The sequence below is a fragment of the Aquarana catesbeiana genome, linkage group LG08, assembly GCF_042186555.1.
Source record: "Aquarana catesbeiana isolate 2022-GZ linkage group LG08, ASM4218655v1, whole genome shotgun sequence".
Lineage (NCBI taxonomy): Eukaryota > Metazoa > Chordata > Amphibia > Anura > Ranidae > Aquarana > Aquarana catesbeiana.
The window spans coordinates 300,332,797-300,341,112 of NC_133331.1; the positions used below are offsets into that span (position 1 = coordinate 300,332,797).

At 44.6% G+C, this 8,316-nt stretch overlaps 1 pseudogene; it reads left to right on the plus strand.

Annotated features, from left to right (window-relative positions):
* Positions 1 to 2,719: 2,719 nt before the first annotated feature.
* On the plus strand, positions 2,720 to 7,262 carry LOC141106859 (uncharacterized; annotated as a pseudogene).
* Positions 7,263 to 8,316: the final 1,054 nt, after the last annotated feature.

Below are 8,316 nucleotides of genomic sequence, written 5' to 3' on the forward strand. Positions count from 1 at the left end.
ATTGGATTGGCGTTCTGTCTATCAAAGGCACCGGGCCAAAAGGTGGAGCTATGTGACGTGAGCTCCGGGAACACTGGAAGTTCTAATGAAAGCTCTTACATCGGGCAATTCAGCTCTCTGCTGACATGGACAGCTCGCCTCTTCCTTTCCTCTCTCTTCCCCTGGCTGGGAGACTGTGCTGGCAGTGCTCTTATCCTCACTGGGCCCCACTCGGCTGTGGGCCCCATAGCGCCCACATGGGTCGCTATGGTGGTAGTTGCGCCCCTGTCTACAAGCTATGGTGCAAATCACTGAATATTGATCACACCTGATGTACTGATGGCCCATCTCATTTCTTGAGACACTAACAAGCCAGGAAAGTGCAAATACCCCTCAAATGACCCCTTTATGGAAAGTACACATTCCAAAGTATAAGAGGCATGGTGAGTTTTTTGAAGTTGTAATTTTTTTCCCACAATTCTTTGCAAAATTAAGATTTTTTTCACAAAATTTTCATAGTAACAGGTTATTTATCTCACACAGTATAGGCATACTTGCAACTACACCCAAAACTCATTCTACTACTCCTTCTGAGTATGGCAATACCACATGTGAGACTTTTTCACAGCCTGGCCACATACAGATGCCCAACTTGCAGGGAGCACCTTCAGACGTTCTAGGGACATAAATTGCACATATAATTTCTTACACAACCTCTTACACTTTTGAATGCCCTTTTGAACGTCCACAAAATGACCCCATTTTGTAAAGTAAACACCTCAAGGTATATTCCAAGAGGCATATTGAGTCTTTTGAACATATCACTTTTTTCCATAAGTTTTGGATAACGTGGAAAGAAAATGAAAATGCATTTATTTTTATACAAAGTTGTCCATTTATAAGATATTTCTAACACATAGCATGTACATAGCAAAAATTACCCCCAAAATTCATTCTGCTACTCCTGAGTATGGCAGTACCACATGTGTGAGACTTTAAACAGCCTGGCCACATACAGAGTCCCAACATGCAGGGAACGCCATCGGGTGTTCTAGGGACATACATTTCAAATCTAATTAGACTAACTATTACACTTTTGTGAGGCACTGTAATGGCACTAATGGGCACTGTAGTGGTATAGATGTGGCATGGATGAGAAGTGATGTGGCATGGATGAGCACTGATGTGGCATGGATGTGGCACAAATGAGCATTGATGTGGCACAGATGAGAACTGATGTGGCATGGATGTGGCATGGATGAGCACTGATGTGGCATGGATGTGGCACAGATGAGCACTGATGTAACCCGGATGTGGAACGGATGAGTACTGATGTGGCATTGGTGTGGCACAAATGAGCACTGATGTGGCACGGATGAATACTGATGTGACACGGATGAGCATGATGTGGCATGAATGAGCACTAATGTGGCATGGATGTGGCATGGATGAGTACTGATGTGGCATGAATGAGCACTGATGTGCCATGGATGTGGCACAGATTAGCACTGATGTGGCATGGGTGTGGCACGTATGAGCACTGATGGTGCACGGATGAGAACTGATGTTGCATGGATGTGGCACTGATGAGCATTAATGTGGCATGGATGTGGCACGGATGAGTACTGATGTTGCATGGATGTAGCACGGATGAGTACTGATGTGGCATGGATGTGACACGAATGAGTACTGATGTAGCAGGGATGAGTCTGATGTGGCATGGATGTGGCATTGATGAGCACTGATGTAGCAAGGATGTGGCATGGATGAGTACTGATGTGGCACGAATGAGCACTGATGTGCCATGGATGTGGCACAGATGAGCACTGATGTGGCATGGATGTGGCAGGGATGAGCACTGATGTGGTAGGGATGAGCACTGATGTGGCATGGATGAGTACTGATGTGGCATGAATGAGCACTGATGTGCAATGGATGTGGCACAGATGAGCACTGATGAGGCATAGATGTGGCAGGGATGAGCATGATGTGGCATGAATGAGCACTAATGTGGCATGGATGTGGCACGAATGAGCACTGATGTGACATGGATGTGGCACGTATGAGCACTGATGTTGCATTGGATGAGAACTGATGTTGCATGGATGTGGCACTGATGAGCATTAATGTGGCATGGATGTGGCACGGATGAGTACTGATGTTGCATGGATGTGGCACAGATGAGTACTGATGTGGCATGGATGTGGCACGGATGAGTACTGATGTGGCAGGGATGAGCCCTGATGGGGCATGGATGTGGCATTGATGAGCACTGATGTAGCAGGGATGTGGCATGGATGAGTACTGATGTGGCACGAATGAGGACTGATGTGCCATGGATGTGGCACAGATGAGCACTGATGTGCCATGGATGTGGCACAGATGAGCACTGATGTGGCATGGATGTGGCAGGGATGAGCACTGATGTGGTAGGGATGAGCACTGATGTGGCACGAATGAGCACTGATGTGGCACAGATAATCACTGATGTGGCACGGATGATAAGTGATATGGCATGGATGATCACTGATGAGGCATGGATGTTGCACGGATGATCACTGATGTGGCACGGATGATCACTGATGTGGCATGGATGATCACTGATGTGGCATGGATGTTGCACAGATGATTGATCACTGATGTGGCATGGCAGAGCCATGGATGAGCATGAATGAGCCATGAATGAGGATGGATGAGCCATGAATGAGGATGAATGAGCCATGGATGGAGATGGATGAGAATGAATGAGGATGGGAATGAATGGGCACAGATCAGCGCACTGGGCGGAATAGATCCAGCCCACAGAGATGCTGCACCTGGCTCCCTCCTCTCCTCACACCCTGTACTGATCTGTGTGCGGAGAGGGGAGGAGCTGAACCAGACATGTTCCGGTTTGTTGACAACTGATCGCTCCTTCATTGGACGGAGCGATCACGTGGTAAAGGGCTGCTGTCATTGGCCCTTTACCCCCGATCCGTGACGTGCCAGGTCCAGAGGACCCAACGGTCATGAACATTCCTGGGTGCATTCCTGGAGCGTTTTTCTGGGAGGACGTCATTGTACACCCTCGCAGAATTATGCGATTGCGCTGTGGCCATCATTCAGCTATGGCTTGGTCGGTAAATGGTTAAGGTTACCCATGCTCCGCCCTTTTTCAACAATGTCATGAAGGGGAGGGGCTTAGTCATCACATAAATCGTGATACCCCTCCCCCTTCCACTGACACATTTGGCACTTTTTTGGGGGGGTGAGTGTACCTAGTTTTGCCGTGGCGATCTGAGCCACATGCAAAACCATGCAAAATATGCTGCGACCACAACAAGTGAAGGTATAAATAAACATACAATTAGGCAATCGATTACAGAAAAAAAAAACCTGCATGGTGCAGCATTGGCTTAAGCCAGTGGAGATTTTAAATTCTATATGGGCACAATTGCATCTTTATGCTGTTGTACCCATAAAGCTGTTGTTGTGCGTTTATAGATATCCTTGTGCTCATATACAATTGCTACTATTGTGTATCTATATGGGCACAACAGCATCTATATGGGCACAACAGCATCTATAAGGGCACAATAGCAGCTATATGGGCACAATAACACCTTTATGCTATTATGCCCATACATCTGCTGTTGTACATCTATATGGGCATAATCGCAGCTATACAGTGCTTCCGAGTATTCACAGCGCTTCACTTTTTCCACATTTTGTTATGTTACAGCCTTGTTTTTCAAAATGGATTAAATTCATTATTTTCCTCAAAATTCTACAAACAATACCCCATAATGACAATGTAAGACATTTTTTTTTAAATCTCTGCAAATTTATTAAAAATAAAAAATGAAATAAATCCCATGTACATAAGTATTCACAGCCTTTGCTCAATACTTTGGTGAAGCTCCTTTGGCACCAATTACAGCCTCAAGTCTTTTTGAGTATGATTCTACAAGCTTGGCACATATTTTTGGGCAGTTTCTCCCATTCTTCTTTGAAGAATCTCTCAAGCTCCATCAGGTTGGATGGGGAGCGTCGGTGTACAGTCATTTTCAGATCTCTCCAGAGATGTTCAATTGGGTTCAAGTCTGTACTCTGGCTGGGCCACTCAAGGACATTTACAGAGTTGTCCCATAGCCACTCCTCTGTTATCTTGGCTGTGTGCTTAGGGTCGTTGTCCTGTTGGAAGATGAACTGTTACCCCAGTCTGAGGTCCAGAACGCTCTGGAGCAGGTTTTCATCAAGGATGTCTCTGTAAATTGCTGCATTCATCTTTCCCTTGATCCTGACTAGTCTCCCAGTTCCTGCCACCGTGAACCATGATTCACTGTAGGGATGGTATTGGCCAGGCGATGAGTGGTACCCGGTTTCCTGCAGGCATGACACTTGCCATTCAGACCAAAGAGTTCAGTCTTTGTTTCATCAGACCAGAGAATTTTGTTTCTCGTGGTCTGAGAGTCCTTCAGGTGCCTTTTGGCACACTTCAGGTGGGCTGTCATGTGCCTTTTACTGGGGAGTGGCCTGACTAAGGCCCTTCTCTCTCAAACGCTCAGTTTGGCGGCCCGCTCTATGGAGAGTCCTCGTGGTTCCAACCTTCTTCCATTTACGGATGATGGAGGCCACTATGCTCATTGGGACCTCAAATGCTACAGAAATTTTTCTGTACCCTTCCCCAGATCTGCGCATCGATCCGAACCTGTCTTGGAGGTCTACAGATAATTTCTTGGCTCTTTATGACTTGGTTTGTGCTCTGACATGCACTGTTAACTGTGGGACCTTAAATAGACAGGTGTGTGCCTTTCCAAATCATGTCCAATCAACTGAATTTACCACAGTTGGACTCCAATCAAGTTGTAGAAACATCTCAAGGATGTTGTTATTATGGGGTATTGTTTGTAGAATTTTGAGGAAAATAATGAATTTAATCCATTTTAGAATAAGGCTGTAACATAACACAATGTAGAAAAAGTGAAGCACTGTGAATACTTTTCGGATGCACTGTATAGGCACAACAGCATAAAGATGCTATTGTGTCCATATAACTCCTATTGTGGCCATGCAAATGCTACTGTCTCCTATTGTGCCCAATGACACTGGCCTTGCAGCATTGCTGTGAATCCGGCCCATGGCTACCAGGACTCGGAGTGACTAGGAGGAGGTGTAATATCAACAGCATACCTGAAATTCCAGTTGGAACTAAAGAAGAGGCATCAGCTTATCCGGCCGACAGATGCCTCTGCAGAACTGCCGCCTCTGCAGTGCTGTGGCATCGGATGATCGGGGGTGAGGGAGAGATGGTCTCTTGGACAGTAAGTCAGATGTCCGAGGGCAGCAGCAGTCAGCAGAGCAGACTCAGAAAAAAGTCTGCAGCGGTCACGGCGGACCCTGCAAGAAATGCTCACGGACACCAGTGTCCGTGTGTTGACACCTTGTCGATTCTGGGGTGGGCACTTGCCCTCTCTTGCGGACACCCATGGCTGCATCGGCTGTTATCACCAGATAGCCATTCGCCCGCTCTAAAAAAACAGTTTCGGGGTGAAGCCTGCTGCGGCTTCACCCCGGTACATCCATTTCCTCAAAGCGGCGTAGAAGTACGTTGATTTGCGTAAAGTGGTTAAGGGGAAGGTCATCCAGGACCACCTTCTTGACGTCATCATTGACAGCACTGTGGCTCCTCCCGTTTTGTCACCTTGCAGAGCTCTCGGAAGTGCTTTCTGACATTGGCGGTAATCTATGTGCTGATTGGTGGAGAGCGCTGTAGAAGGTGAACACATGGCAGCCATCTTTGTTGATGTGTCAGAGTCTGTGATGGACCTGCGGTGAGAAGATACTGGCAGGTATAATATGAGATAACTGGAGAGGTGGTATAGAGGTGGTGGTCCCGGATGATCTTCCCCTTGGGGGATATAAGGGCTTAATGACCCATTGGTAAGAGAAGGGTCGTAGAATTCCGGTGAGTTCTCTGATGTGAAGGTGGAGGATAGCGGGTGGTGTGGAGCACTGAGAACATTTTTATTAAACTCTAGAAGAGAATTTTGCACACGAGAACAGAAGAGACATAGCACTGTGCACTTTGTGTTAGGAGCGCTGGACACTTTCGCTTGGTTTGTATTCATATTTTTCTCTTTCTAATTGCCCCCAAATCCATGCCAGAGCTCTTATAAATTATTTGGTGATGGACCAACATATATGACTCCTGAATGGAAGGTTATAACATTTAATGTTAAATTGTTTCTCAACAGGTGGACACAATGTCCGGAATACCTCTGAGGAACATCTCATTGTATCTCCAGATTATAAAGCAGAAGATAATAACATTGTACAATATTCTCCAGGAGGAAATCCCGTTACTCCAAATCTACATCCCAGACCTTCCCAATTGGGGAGATCAATGGATTCCTCTAATCCTGAGGAATCTTCTGATGGATCCCACACCAAGACTATAGGATCTCACAGTACAGATACTTCAATAGATCCTTCTATTCCCAAGGAATCTTCTTCAAGCCATAAAGGAGTTCCCACAGAAGAGAGTTCATTGTCATGTTCAGTGTGTGGGAAATTGTTTCCAAAAAAATGGGCACTTCTTAGGCACAAGAAAATTCACACAGGTGAGCGTCCCTATTCATGTTCAGAGTGCGGGAAATGTTTTAGTCAGAAAGTACACTTTCTTCAACACCAGAAATGTCACATAGATGTGAGTCCCTATCCATGTTCAGAGTGCGGGAATTGTTTCACTGAGAAAAACAGCTTTCTCATACACCAGAGAAGTCACACAGACAAGCATCCTTATTCATGTTCAGAGTGCAGAAAATGCTTCATTGAGAAAGGAAAACTTATTAGACACCAAAGAATTCACACGGGTGAGCGTCCCTATTCATGTCCAGAGTGCGGGAAATGTTCCTTAGGAAAGCAATTCTTGTTGCACACGAAAGAATTCACACAGGTGAGCGTCCTTATTCATGCTCAGAGTGCGGGAAATGTTTCGGCCGCAAACAATCACTTGTTAGACACCAGAAATTTCACACACGCTTTTCATTTTCATGATGTGTTGGGGGAGGGGTAACAATATTATTTTTCGGGTACACTTTGGTTTGGGGCGCCTGGATTTGAATTCTAGTAATACGATCCTCTAAACATACAGAGATGACTCGGTCCCGCACTCACACAGACTGCACCATACAACTAAACTGTGCTAATACATGGCCAGATATGACAATACATGGACAACGCTTCTTATTGGTTCCTGTACATTATCGCTATTTTAATGTCTCACAGAAGAAGTCGGCTTTTCATTGGTCCATCCAATAATTATTACATTTTATAGTTTATGTTCTTCAGTTATAGAAGATTTGATGTAGCTTCTAACTTTGTTTTTATTGTTTGTTAAAGTGATTGTAAAGTCTCGTTTTTTTTTTTTCTCTAAAAATAACAAACATTTTATAGTTTTTTTTAATATTTTATATTTTAAACCTCCTCTGTGTAGTGGTTTTACACAGAGCAGCCCGGATCCACCTCTTCTCGGGTCCCTCTTCAGCGCTCCTGGCCCCTCCCTCCTGTAGAGTGCCCCCTCGGCAAGCAGCTTGCTATGGGGGCACCCGAGTTAAGCCGCAAGCTCCCTGTGTCCATTCCCACACGGAGCCCCAGTTTAGCCCCCGCCCCCTCTCTCTACTGATTGGCTAACTGACCTTGATTGAAAGCAGCGGGAGCCAATGGCTTCACTGCTGTGTTTCAGCCAATCAGGAGGAGAGTCCCAAACGGCTGAAGCACTCATGGAGAGAGATGGGGCTCAGGTGAGTATTAGGGGGTGCTGGGGGGGGGGGGGCTGCTACACACAGAAGTTTTTTTTTATCTTAATGCATAGATTAAAAAACGTCTGCCTTTACAACTCCTTCAGTCGTAAATCATAATCCTGATTTTCTATAATAAACAAAAACGCTCCGCACTTTCCAATACTCTGTTCTCAGATTTCTGGAATCACTATGGAGAATTTCATTATTGAAGACAGATAGAGACTTCTTTTAGTTTTTTTTTCATGTTTATTCTTTACAGGATTTTTTTTTCTTTTTAGTTTCTGTTCTAAAACTTATAAATCATCTTTATCTATATTCTGCTACATTTCTTTTATAAAAAAAATATATATATTATTGAAGACAGAAAGAGATTTCTTTTGGTTGTGTTTTTTTTTTACCATGTTTATTCTGTACAGCAAAAAAAAAATAGTTTGTTATAAAACTTTGCAAATAAATAATCTTCCTTCAGAATGTATTCTGCTACATTTCTTTTATAAAATAAAATAAAAAAATCAGCGTGTATATTTTAGTCTGTATGACAGTTTTAGAGTCT